The 13,831-nt window shown below is 34.8% G+C and overlaps 1 long non-coding RNA gene across 6 annotated transcripts; it reads left to right on the top strand.

Annotated features, from left to right (window-relative positions):
- Window positions 1-6,417: 6,417 nt before the first annotated feature.
- LOC110927537 lies at window positions 6,418-10,117 on the top strand. 6 transcript variants are annotated; one of them, XR_004888240.1, is made up of 10 exons: window positions 6,418-6,632; window positions 6,777-6,929; window positions 7,058-7,151; window positions 7,225-7,324; window positions 7,656-7,735; window positions 7,900-8,039; window positions 8,303-8,465; window positions 8,552-8,695; window positions 9,466-9,544; window positions 9,721-10,117. It is a non-coding gene; the product is annotated as an uncharacterized LOC110927537 (long non-coding RNA). The 6 variants fall into 6 exon arrangements; XR_004888239.1 differs by having other exon boundaries at window positions 6,773-6,929; XR_004888236.1 differs by lacking the exon at window positions 6,418-6,632 and adding an exon at window positions 9,191-9,386 and having other exon boundaries at window positions 6,655-6,929.
- Window positions 10,118-13,831: the final 3,714 nt, after the last annotated feature.

Here is a 13,831-nt window from a genome sequence, read left to right as displayed (position 1 = left end):
AATCATTTATACGAGTATGCCCATAAGATTTCTTGACCCCAAGATTCTTTTAGCTCTTTATCCATCTCCACTTTACTACATCGAACATAAACATGCTCATTATAAGAAGCTCATGGTATCTTGTGTTCACTGCTTACTTGGCCAGAGTAAGCGATCAACGCATGGTATGCATGACCTTATTATAATTACCACATCACGTCCCATGTAAGTAATCTCTTGATTTATTTTATTTAGTAAAATTTTATTTAATTGTCAATCAACAATTATTAGTTCTACCCGTTTTATCTTTGAACATTTCAAATGTCCCCTTCTTATAAACATTTATACAATCACATTCGTTGATGTGATCTTTATTTTTTTTCTCAACAGGATTTATATTGAGAATTCTTACTTGGATGATTACTCTCGTCCAAGTTTGTATTTAAACAAAATGCAGTTATTATCTTATTATTCACGACTGTGAATAATACGTAACTCTACTGAGTTTCTCTTGGAAACGTCATCCTGGATAGGTAACCTATCCAGGTTTCCAAGTTTCATATTTTATATGCAACTGTCATTCACAATGTATTTGTTGCATATTACTGTTTATACTATAAGTTTAAGACGTGTACCTTGTAGATACTTGCCCTGATAACTTTCTTGTTCAATCTCTCATTCGAGATCATTTCTTGATTCATGTCCTTAACATGTATGGCTTACTTGTCATACTTCAGACCATCTTTTCATCGTATCGATAGATCCTTAGACTCTCATCATCTTCAGATGCAAGGATCCTTTAATTTAAAACGTCTACAATTGTTAGTAACGTTATCATTAACAAGCACTCATATTATACTATAATGCTTTCTACGACACGTGTTAACACACATAATTTGTTTAACTATATTGGTCTTTTATCGCTTTATTTGGGGTAACGTGTTTTACACGATAACCCTATGGGTTGTTTTCAACACTTTATATGCTAGACCATTAATATACATAATAACTTACTGGATTTTGCGATCAAGTCTCGAACCGAACACCAATCTTTATTAAGAGCATAAGGTTTAAGTTCAAGCATAGTTTTGCCCCATCATACTTGAATCTCTTAAACCAGGGCTTTGATACCAACTTGTAAGACCCTTAGTCCAATTATACAATTATTATATAAATTTCGACCATAATAGTGTATTTACGGTTAACCATACACTAAAAATACAGGTTCGTCAAAACATTTTAAGAATTAAAACATTTCCACATTTTGTAAAACATTCGCCATTTAAAATGTGACGACGAATCATTTCGCGGAAGCTTTTCTTCTTTATGTGTTCGGTTCTTCGTTGAGCTTGATCGTCCTCCGGTAACTCAATTAGTACCTACATTTCATAAAACATGAAATGAGTTAGTCATATAGTGCTTAAAACATGTCTAAACGAGTTTGCAGCTGCATTTTTTTACAACCAGCACACTTTTGCAGTCATTTAGGTTGGTCGCGGGCCACGAGGGCTCTAGTTTAACCCCTTTCTAAAGAATGTTCACCCATCAATAGGAATGTTCATTAAATAGTAGTAGTGTTCACTGAATAGTAGGGGTTTTTACTGAATAGTAGGAGTTTTCACTGTACAGTAAGAGTGTTCACTGTACAGTAGGAGTGTTCACTGAACAGTAGGGGTTTTCCAAATTATTCGACCCGTTCATGCATTTATCAAACAAACAAGTTTGTTTGACCGCTTTTTCTCATGAACCTATTAAATTCAATAATGTTTATCATATTAGGTTCCAATCACGAGTTCATATCCATTCTTAAACCCATTTTCGCTCATATGCTTATTTTGACCCGTTAAGGGTATTTAGGCATATTTTAAGCACGAATCGCTTTCATTCGCTTCTAATTTCATATGTCCACATTTTTTTATCAAATGATCTCCCACCACAACTATATTTGTGGTGGATTCAATGTGGTGATCTATATAATCCGAGTTTTACTCCTCGGATTGTTAAATTACGGCAAAGACTCATATAGAGTCATTTGACCAAAAATTTACATCTTTCGCTTTTTATACTTATTCTAAGTATTTACTTAATCATAAGCCTCGTTTCCAAATAACCTTTAAAGGTCATTTGTTCAATTATGCTTACAAGGGCGATTTGGTCCATTTTAGCCTTTCATTTACGATGAAGGACTTTTGAAAGCATGTTTAACCAAAATTCTTCTTTTTAACTATGAATTTGTTTGAAAAGTCATTATGCTTTTTCAAACGCAATGTCTACTATTTGAAACATTCGGTTTACATATTAAAGTAACCAAATGTCTATTTTTACTTTATTTAACACTCATTGAACCTTGCGTTCTAAATGGGTGTCATCCTATTACACATACCTGGCTCGAATCAATATATTGACCCGTTTTTCCTACCCTTCTTTTATAACCGCTAATTCATAGCGATGCTAATATCCATTTGATAATTACTCCTGAAATAATATAACTCAACAATAGTCATTAGTCGATATTGTCAAAAGGTAATATCTTCACCTTTTGACCCGTTTAGTCTAAGTGACCGAATTTATTGGCGAGATGATGTTTATTACTATCTCGTCTACATGACTCACTCCGGTTTACACCGTACGGTCATTTTCCTAATAAATCATTTATTGACTCTTTTGATCCATTATAACTTACGCTATAAAGTGTCTTTCACAAACTAACGGTAATCGTCAACGAGTGATCGAATTACCGTTTTACCTTTATTATATGTTTTAGTTTACCTTATAAGGTAATTATTTAACACTCCTTATTTATTAGTCCTTTCATGACTAAATAACCATATTAGCTCTTTTTAACCATTAAACATGGTTTATCTTTATTGTCTTTTATTCCGAACCGCACATGTCGTGTCGGAACATCAGAATTCAACAAGACTTTATATTATTCAGAACCTATAAAATCAATAGGTATTAAATAAATAGAGTGTAAGCTTTACTTACCTAGTATCCAAATTATGCTTTTCCTTCATTCTTGACTCGTTTGACCCGCTTCATTCCCAAGCTTCCACCTAGCTTGTCAAGCGTCAAACTATCATTGAAATTTGTAAGATGGTTAGATTTGTCATAATCATTTACGACTAGTCCATCCTACGATTCTTATGTCGAATTTTTCATTCGATCATATCATTGATCAATTATCCGATAAGCATCATTCTTATGTTACCGGTTTAATCATTTTAACATGTGATGATATTAAACATCATTCTAATCAAGAATATATCATCATTTTCATTTTATCATACCACCCGTTTCCTAGTAAGTATGACCATGTACTTGAACACACTATTTTGTTCAAGTATTTCTTGATTAAAATCGTATATGATGATCCTAAACACAATTATATCATCAAGTTCTTCCTACGATTAAAACCCACTTAACCTAGTGTGGTAAATCATCCAATCCTTCAATTCATAGCATGTTATGTATAATTTTCACTTAGGGTTTTGTTCCTAAGCATATATACATCACTAATCTAGCCATAGCTTCTCTAATCCACGCCTAATTCGCGATTAGGATGATTATCCATTTTTTAAAACTTCACGAATCATCAAGATTTTACATACCTTATGATCCTCTTGTTCTGGTGATCGTTAATTCACGTTCGGTTGTGAATTTGAGCTTCGTTTGGCCCTTCAATCGGATGGTTTTGTTGAAGGTTAGGGTTTGGCTCCATGGGGAGCTTCCCCTGCTCGATCTAGAACACACACGTATGTGTGTGTTTGTGTTTTGATTTGTTTAAATAACCTTTCAGGTTATCCCAATTTAACCCCTCGTGTTTGGTTCATTATTAAGTAGGCCACAACCTATTTATTTTAATAGCAATGTTCTCATTTACTAACTAGGTTAAACATTCCTAGTTAACTCAGTGAGTCTGGGGAAATTATGACTAAGTTTATTTTGAGTCCCATTAACTCGGGCCTTCTATATACTTTATTTCATCAAAAGCCTTTATACTATTTTTATTTAATATTAGGTTTATTAATTTAAAAATCCTAATATTCACCGGGTTAATTTTACTACTAACGGTACTTTACCCGTCTTTTAGTATTAACGTGGTTTGATTACCAAACCCATTTTCCGGGTGTTACACATATTCCCCAAGAATATCGGCAAGACCAATTCCAAGGCGTATACTCCTGCAAAAAAAAACTTAAACATAATGAAGGCAACCGTTAGTATAAGGATAACAACAAGGATCCTGAATCCTGATCCTGCAATGTCTATTGAGGATCCTTAATTCAAACAGAATTGAGGATCCGTGATCCTGGCAGTACTTGAGGATCCGGGATCCTTAGGATTGGAAAATCCTCCCCTAACAGTACAGTCACAAGTTCAACAGTTTCTCTCCCTTTAAAGGCTTCTCAAAACAGCAGCCCAACTATTGTTGCATCAAACTATTGCCCTCAAAGATCAAGAGTATAGAAAAACAAGTGCTGCTTGTCAAAGTGTTAATCAACAAGTTAACAGTCAAAGTCAACCAAAGTTAAATTCTGAAAACTAGAAGACCAAGTCAACAAGTCAAAGACAGAAGTTTTGAACTTCCAGAAGGGGTGGTTCTCAACCAGCAGTTCTGTGAAATCTAGCAGTTCACACCAACTCACAAAAGAAACAACACTTCAATGCAACAGTGTAACTATCCAGCAGTTTTCATAACAACTGGCAGTTACATCATTTAATAAAGTTGTTAAGGCTCGCTTTCATTATGACATCACTAGCAGTTCACTCCTCCTATATAGTTTAGCTTGTTCATAGTAATAGTTAACACTTAGAGCTAAGTACAAAGAACTAATTGAGAAAGTGTTCCCTGGTGAGGGGGACTACTGTATGTACATTTGTGATTGTATTACATTATATCAATTCAATGAAATCATTCTGCAATCATTTCCAAATCTAGTAGTGTTAGATTGATGAGTTTGTTTATTACTGTTTGATTGAATTTCATTTTGATTAACTGTTTTATCATAAAAACACACCCTACACACACTCTCAGACCCAACAATTGGTATCAGAGCCTGTTTCATTGAATTGTGTCACAACCCCTGACCCTACCCTGGAAGCGGGTGCCGCGAGCCTAACGGGTAGTATCGGTGTTTATTAAATTTGCAGTGGAATTAAAACATCAGGATCGTAGTTAGGAAATAATTTCAGAGTTTGTAGAACACAAAACATTTTAAATAAATGGGCTAAAACCCCATATTTCATTTATAATGTATTTATAGGGATAAACCCTAGTCGCTGAAAACATAATTTCCTTCTTTTATTCAGGTAACTATAGCCACTTTATTTAAGCCTTCACTGCTCCATAGCTGGCTTCTAATAACTTCACATCAAGTTACCTGAAACGCGTTTTGAAAACATTTTATCAGCAAGAAATACTGGCGAATACATTCCATTTTGTAAAAAGACACATTGTTATATTTTACAGTATCAAGATGGAGATTACAATGTTTTTATCTAACAAAAACTCCAAAGTACTTGTCACTCGACGGATCTGTGACTATGGTCATATCACCCATTGGCTAACCCTTTGTCCAATGGTGAAGTTATATCAAGTAATGTATAAAAAACCCATAATATTGGCAATAATTTGTAGAATACAAAGACTCGATCACTGTAAGTATAACTGAAAAACAATTAAGGTTTTGTAAAGCATTTTAAATAAAATGACTCATCATAATGTGAGAAAAAGAAGAATGACTCACAATCGAGAAGGGGGAGGGGGCGAGTAGGATGCATTTGTTTGATTGTTTGTATGCGGCTGATGAAGAGGATGATATCTAGGGTTTTCTCAAGAAGAAATGGAAGAGAAGAGAGAGATCAGAGTGATTGTGTGCGTGTATTGTTGGTCTGAGGATTCAAAAATAAAGGATAGGGTTAGCACTAACATTTATATAGTTAGGGTTTTAGTTAGTCAGAGTGATTGTGTGCGTGTATTGTTGGTCTAAGAAGAACTATGTGGATGAAGAACATATAGTTCATATTTAGATCTGGGGAGTTTTGATATGAAAAGTCAATAGACTAAAATGCCCCTCCAACTTAAAATGTTAAAAACACACGTGTCAACCCCATATAATTTCTTAGACTTCATACCTAAAACTTATTTCCTATTTGATTCTTACCCTCACAAATAACACATATAAACAATAAAAAAAATAGGATCGATTATATTGAGAGTAATTTTGAGCCACTGCATTGATCTATTATATATAATAAATGAAAAAATTTGGGCTGACGTGGCGTGTTTTTAGAGCTTCTCATAATTGGTTTTGGCGGGAAAATGATCTGGGTTTCTTCCTTCACGCGGATCCTGTTTTGAGCAACCCGAACCCATGTACTCAGACCCTATATATTATCTATTATCACAAGTAACCCTTACAGCCGCATCATCCAATCCATCCTTCTTTCAATCCCCATTATCAATTGCAAAAAATTTTCTTTGAATCCTCATCAATAATATGAATTCTGTCCAGCGATCGAAGTGTCTTGCTAAGAATAACAAACGAAGATCAAGTTGAAGTGTCTCTCTAGCGATTGATATCTTCAATCGAGTCAATATTTGTTCTCTCCCTGGTATCTTCCGTATCCTCTTTTAGGAATATGAAACCGTAAGTTTTCTTCTCCCATTTTACACTGATTTCTTCCTCCGACGAACTCCCAGGTTTTTCATATGGATTTTTATACTTTTTTTTTCCTTCCACCATCTCAATTTTTTTTCTACAACTGTGATTGTTTAATCAACTACAAGGAAGATGGTGATGGTGGCCTGAAAAGGAACGATGACAACGGCATGGGTTGATTTAGGGTTTCTCCGGTGGTGGTCTTATTATGGTTGTGGTTTAACGCGGCGGCGGCTAGGGTTCCACCACATAACTTTGATCAGTTGTGGTTTCGGCCGCGTATCGGTATGTTTTGATCCTTTTTGTCCAATTGAATTAGGGTTCTTAAGAATGCATATCCTTTATATTTCAATTTCATTAACTGTTAAAAAGTTGTGCTCAAATTTATGAAATGTTTTGAGCTTTTTTTACAGTAAACACAATGTTGGGTTGAAAAGTCAAAATGGATGGCTATGGGATGGGAACAAAAGATAGAAAGTAGTAGCATGCTATTCACTAATTTTGCTGGTAAGGGAAAGATCCTTCAACATTTTTTTGGGTAAATTGCATGTTTCGTTACAAAAAAACAGAGTATGCACAGGTTTGGAAAAACGAGCTTGACTCAGGGAAGCCTATGGAACTCATGTTGTCAGCCACTAATTTGCAGCAAATAAAAGGTGTTAAATAGAGGTACCAAAAAGGTACATTTGTATGCGTGGTTTATTGAATGACATGGAATATTATTTGTTGATTTTTTTTTTATTTTTAGAATGGCATGATACACTGTTATGTGTTTATATACGTGGTTTAAAAGTTTGTTGGTGTTGATGTTTGTTGGTGTATTGTTAACACAAGTTCATAGACTATTATTTGTTGATTTTTTTTTTATTTTTAGAATGGCATGATACACTGTTATGTGTTTATATACGTGGTTTAAAAGTTTGTTGGTGTTGATGTTTGTTGGTGTATTGTTAACACAAGTTCATAGACTATATATATGATCGATTAAATCTCTAATTTTTTTTACTTCAGGACAGTCTTTATAATAAAGTTAACTTAATCGTCCATGGTTGCGATGCTCAATAAGAGAATTGTTACAGAGTCTCCCAAAGGTATGAATTACTTAAATTTTGTGTTTACAATTTTGATTATTCATTTTGTGAAATGAGGTCAGGAATGTCATTCTTAAAGAAACAAGATGATTTCTTAAGGCTTTTTCTTGAAACCTGATGATTGGTTTTCTATTTGTTTGTTTACACTTGCTATATATATATAGTGAAATGCTATTGGTGAAATGACTCATGCTAATGTGGTTCGTGTACGTTTTATTACAAGTACTGCACCAATATAGAGCTCAGTATTTATGATGTCGGCTGGATTCACTTTTACCCAAAACTATATGCTTCATGCTAACAGGTATAGCTTTTACAAAAGTGTAAATTTTTTTCATTCTATGAGATTAAAAAGGATTAACTGTAAAAAAAAGAATAAAGAGAGAGTGTTCTTTAAAACGATGGTCAAGATGAAGGGCTTAAGGTATCATGGGTCACAACATTATTATCAAATAGAGAATGGATTAATATTAGTCGCATGCATTAGCTATAAAGTACGAATGAGAAGGAAAGTCAAATATTCTAGAGTATTGTTACCTAATATATTTATAATTTTATGATATACAGGAACTTGAAAGGTTGGCTGATGAGCTCCGAGAAGAGTCTATACAGGTTCAAAGACTGGGGGTTACCTGAATTCAAATTTAGGGGCCGTCGAACTAACCGTCACACTGCACCGTGTGTTTTCAACATCCCTAAAGACAAGATCATTTGGAATATTGGCCACCATGTGACAACCAACTTCACTGTACTTTCCTATTAATCATGCTAACGTTAATAAATGGTTATGTGTAATTAGTTATTATGTAAATGTAGTCATACCCACGTAAGATATTGACCGGGAGGCAAGCGCAAATGGGGACGCTTTGGCAAACGGGTGGACTTGTAGGTTTGCCGAAGAGAGTAAACATGACGCTTTTGGTGTTAGTCATAGCTTGGCTAGCATTTCGACGGGTTTAGGTAACTTCTCTAACTTAGCTACATTCCGTAGGTGATGGTATCATTGTAAGAGGAAAGACGTATGGAATTCCTAGCATCCAAGTAGATGATAATGATGCTTTTGTTAGTTGAAGTTTATTTTAGTTTTTCTTATACATAATCCAGCTAATCAATCTCTTTAATCGGTGCTTTTTTTTGTTCCTATGTTCAATTACATGTATCTTTATTGCAATATTCTATTTTTTTCATTCATATTCATTTTATGAAGTAATATGTTTGTGTTTTTCTCATATACGTTGTTTGTGGATGTTGATTCAATACCATGTTCATAGTCAAATATTACAAAGCTTTTAAAATTGCTGACCCTTTTTTGGCTTTTAAAACCAATAACAATATTCTTAACTGATTGCTAGCAACTTTGTGCTTCAAAATTATTTTCCCCTTTCAGCCAGTAGTCAATATTTCATGGTTTTCCATTGGAATAATTTTTATAATCTAAAATGTTTTGTTTCATAGGACCCGTGTTGAGTTTAGGCATGTGCATTCAAGTATTTCACTTTGACGTATCGACGGCCTAAGCTTCAGGTGGGCCGGGTCGAAATTTAAACCTTGGTGGTGGAACATTTGATGTCAGTTTATATTTTGACTTGATAATGGTGCTTTTGTGGTTCTTACGACAAATTGAGCCATTCATCTTGGAGGGACTTATTATGTCTGTAACTATCTAGAATAATTAGTTTTATGAGGGAATTTGTTCATCGTGCTCACAAAATATTGGTTCTATCTTTCAGGTAAGGACTTTGACCAAAGGCTCAGCATTACGAGCTCTTTCTCCGGAAGATTTAGTCATGCTTTCCCCCTATCAGCTAGGTGAATTTCATATCCTTTAGTTAGTTCAACTTGTACAACAGTCGATTTTTTTTGTTTTAACATGTGATGATACCCCCCCCCCCCCCAAAAAAAAAAAAAAAAAAAAAAAAAAAAACAGGTGATGATAGCTTCTTGGTACATCTGTACTAACATATTCTACTGGCTTCTTATGTAAGCCGCTTTCAAGGTATTTAGTCTCTTGTATCGGACCCATGTGGTGAACACAATAGCTGTAATGGTGCATACAAAGGATTGAATTCTGGCGGCAACATCGGCAAATCAGTATAGTAGGAAGTGGCTTTATCACTTTCATTCATTTTTGGAAGCTTGAATTCTGACGGCAACATCGGCAAATCAGTATAGTAGGAAGTAGCTTTATCACTTTCATTCATTTTTGGAAGCTTCTTAGGTTTTCAGTGAATTTGCATGATTTCAGGTGAGTTTTCAGAGAGTTGTATCTTTGAGTTTATTTTGTTCATTTGTTTCAAATGATCACATATTTAGAGCGGCAAATGGTCAATTTTTTTAAAATTTATTGGTTCATCTTTGTATCAGAGTATAGGGTATATTGTATTCTACTTCTTGAAATTGTAATCTTTTAATGTTATATTCTGAGTTTTCTACGTTCATACATAAATGGACCTGTAGTTAAATTCACACCTTACCCAATCCGTGGCCCCGCCATACGTGGTGACCCGTCTATCTTGCCATCTCTAAAAAAAAAAAGCAAAGGATTACTTGAAAATATGAGCAAACTATTTTGCACTCTAAATTATATTATTTAGTCCAAACCATATATTGTCAAAAGAAGCATTTTTTTTACTCTTAAATGATGTCAATATATGTGCTAGACCTTTATGATAAGTCCATTTAACTGAATATGTTATTTACGGGTAGGTGGTTGTGGTATTTTGGCCACAGTTCAGAAAGAAAGGTTGTTATACCATCTTTGATGGTGGTACATGTGCATCTGTAAAAGATTAATATGTTTAAGAGAAGCTTACTTATTTTAGTATCCTGGATTTTTTAATCCTATTTTAGTTTATTTTGTCATGGGACTTTTACTATTATTATCTTTTAAAAATTGTTGATTTGAGTAAAAAGTAAGGCTGTATAGTATAAGTTGGAAATTGGAAAGACATGCAACTAAACTTTTTCTTGGAAGGGTATAACAAATATGGTTTCTGCCACATAATCCATGCTTTAAAAATGAAAAATAAACTTACTTAAGCTTAGGGGTGTTAAAAAACCGTTGAAATTCAAATCTTTCAAATTGAAACAATAAGTTTACTTATAGCCAACATATTAATATGTGATTGTTTGTAGGATTTTAGTTATGTATTAATCATTAATAATTAATATAAATAATTTTCTCGAGCCCGGGAAGCAATCCTGGGTGATAACCTAGTGAAACATAAATCAAAATATTGGAGTCTAGAACTTGTTATAGCTTAATTAGAAACTTATAACTATGTTGAGATAAATAGCCCTTTGATGCTTCGCATGTGGTGTGGTACTCAGTGGTAGCACATAAAAAGTCCAAAATTGCAGAATTATTTGTCATTGCAAAATATATAAAATGAACACTTAATAATATGATGTTCGGTGAATCGGGACCCTAGATGGTTTTACATTTTTTTATAACGTCACTGGTGTATTATTATTATTATTATTATTATTATTATTATTATTATTATTATTATTATTATTATTATTATTAATGAAAGTTACCACTAGCGAGGAACTAGAGTAGGAGCGGACTTAGGTGAAGCGCAGGGTGGGCGGACGCACCCCTTGAAAAAATAAAATTTAGTGTACTTTTTAGGTAAAAAACCGGACGCACCCCTTGAAAATATGTTTGAACCACTCATCCGCACTCCAAGCAAATAATTTCAGGGTCCGTTACTGAACTAGAGATCGAATACAAGTTTTTACGAATTAATGGAAAGTTCGAAAAATTAGAACTTTAACGAGACTTGAATTTGGCACGGTTTTGGACCAATAAGAGGCTTACAAGGGTGTGTTTTACATGAAGACTTTAATTTAACAAGTGGGTTAGACTAGTTTTTTTATAGGACGATTAATTGCGTATCAAAGTAGTATGTGCATAGGTATGCGTGGTTCGCAAACATAAAAAGATGATGAAAATAATAATAATAATAATAATAATAATAATAATAATAATAATAATAATAATAATAATAATAATAACAAAATCAATAGAATAAGATAAACTAGAAAGCCGTTGATAATCTGTCGTTGTAACTGATGGATATCATAATCCGAGGAAAGCCAACAATCAATCACGGACACTTGACACGAGAAAGCTAGGAATTGATCGTTTTATGATAACTTTTTGTTGTAGTATGTTGTTAATCCATTAGTGAAACAATCACGATAGGGGTCGTTGTAGCCAAGGTCGACTACTCGACCGCCGTCAGCCCTTGGTTTTCCTCAGATGCGCGGAAACCTGACCTCCACTCGTCCGAAGGCACGACAGTGGAATAATCGGTAAAACCTCGCCTCCCATCCAAGTCAAACCGGCATCACCCATATTTGCTCTAGATGCCGCATAAAATAGTGAAGAAGGTGGAAATCGAACCCGGGTCACAAAGAACACCAATTCTTTCTCCAACCACTCCACAACTACCTTATTGGCGGTCGGATTGTAATTCTATACGGTGAGACAAGGAAATCATGAAAATGAGGGCTAAATGAAATTGGCTTCATTAGTCATAATTATGCACCACCATGACGGCTACGACGTGAATGTCTGTTGTTTTGGAGACATGTAGGTCCAATTAACATTCATTCCTCTCTAAATCGCTTGATCCCTCTAAGGCTATTGGGTGTAGAGGAGGGTAATCACTTGGGTATAATCTGTTACGTTGGTAGTAACGTCATCAGGTCTTGGGATGAGTGCTAAGAGATGGGACTAGGGTGTGGGTGATGAGCCCCTTTATATATACAAGATGTATGTATGTGTGTGTTGGATAAACAAAGAGAGAGGAATGTCTTCCCCGTCAGGTGGGCGACGTTGGCGATGGGATGAGCCCTAAGAAGGCAGTATGGACGGGCCTCGCCATGCCGGGGACGTCCCCATACCGTCAACCCTAATTGAAAGGGTAAAAACAAAAATCTTATACCAATTAGATTTTTCTTTTAACCAACACATTGCTCCCATAAAAAAAAAAAAAAAAAAAAAAAACATTTTCAAATAATGAAAGGGTGTTGGTAAGAAAAAATATATAACATCTTTAAAATCAAAAACTATATTTTTAAGAATTCATATTAAATGATTGTTAATGGGTAAATATGGAGTTAGCTCACTTGATAGTGGCATGTGTATTTAAAGAAGAGAACGCAGGTTTAATACTGGACGATAGTGAAAAATTTAGATTCATGGTTGCAGAAGTCGCTAAGCGTTCCCTAGTCAGATTTAAGAGTACTCCGGAAGTACTCGGCCTAGGCGGAGATTACTCGGAGAGTAATCGGCCTAGATGAACAGTAATAGGGCCCCGACAGCCAACTTTGTAAGAAGTCCTCGGAGTCTAGATGAAACTCTTACAACCATAGGTACAATAGAGTAGGAGTTGCGATTAAAAAAAATGATTGTTAATGTATTTAATGTATAAGCTCCACAATAAAGAGATAAGGTATTTAAATTTATGGTGGTGTAAAAGGTTGCAAATGGGCCATGGGGTATATGATTTTAGGAGAATCTCATGTTTTTTTTTGAACGGCAATAGGTGCGAATCAGCGTGACATCGGTCGCTGTGGTCAACGTCGACTACTCGACCGCCACCAGCTCCTTGGCTCTCCTCAGATGCGCGGAAACCGACCTCCACCCGCCCGAAGACACGGCAGTGGAATAATCGGTAACACCTCGCTTCTGATCCAAGTCGAACCGGTGTCACCCGTATTCGCTCTTCACCTGGATGCTGTAGAAAATAATGAGGAGAGTGGAAATCAAACCTGAATATAAGGAACATCAATTCTTTCCCCAACCACTCCACCAATTTAATATATATTAAAGACAAAGGTCGGTGAACCTTTGTCTTTAATTCCCTAACTTTTGCAAAACTACACATATAGCCCTTACACTTTTATCTTCTTTAAACTTTCAAATAACCACCAAAAGTTACAATTCTAACCCTTATACTTTTAATTCTTTCATTTCACACTCTCAAACTAAGTAAGTTACACATTCATTTCTAACTTTGGTAATTGATAACTTTGATCCACCAACTTTTTGTACTTAATAACTTGACGTCTCATTTTACTACG

The sequence above is a fragment of the Helianthus annuus genome, chromosome 3 (assembly GCF_002127325.2).
Source record: "Helianthus annuus cultivar XRQ/B chromosome 3, HanXRQr2.0-SUNRISE, whole genome shotgun sequence".
Classification (NCBI taxonomy): domain Eukaryota; kingdom Viridiplantae; phylum Streptophyta; class Magnoliopsida; order Asterales; family Asteraceae; genus Helianthus; species Helianthus annuus.
This window is presented reverse-complemented; position numbering and strand designations above follow the sequence as displayed.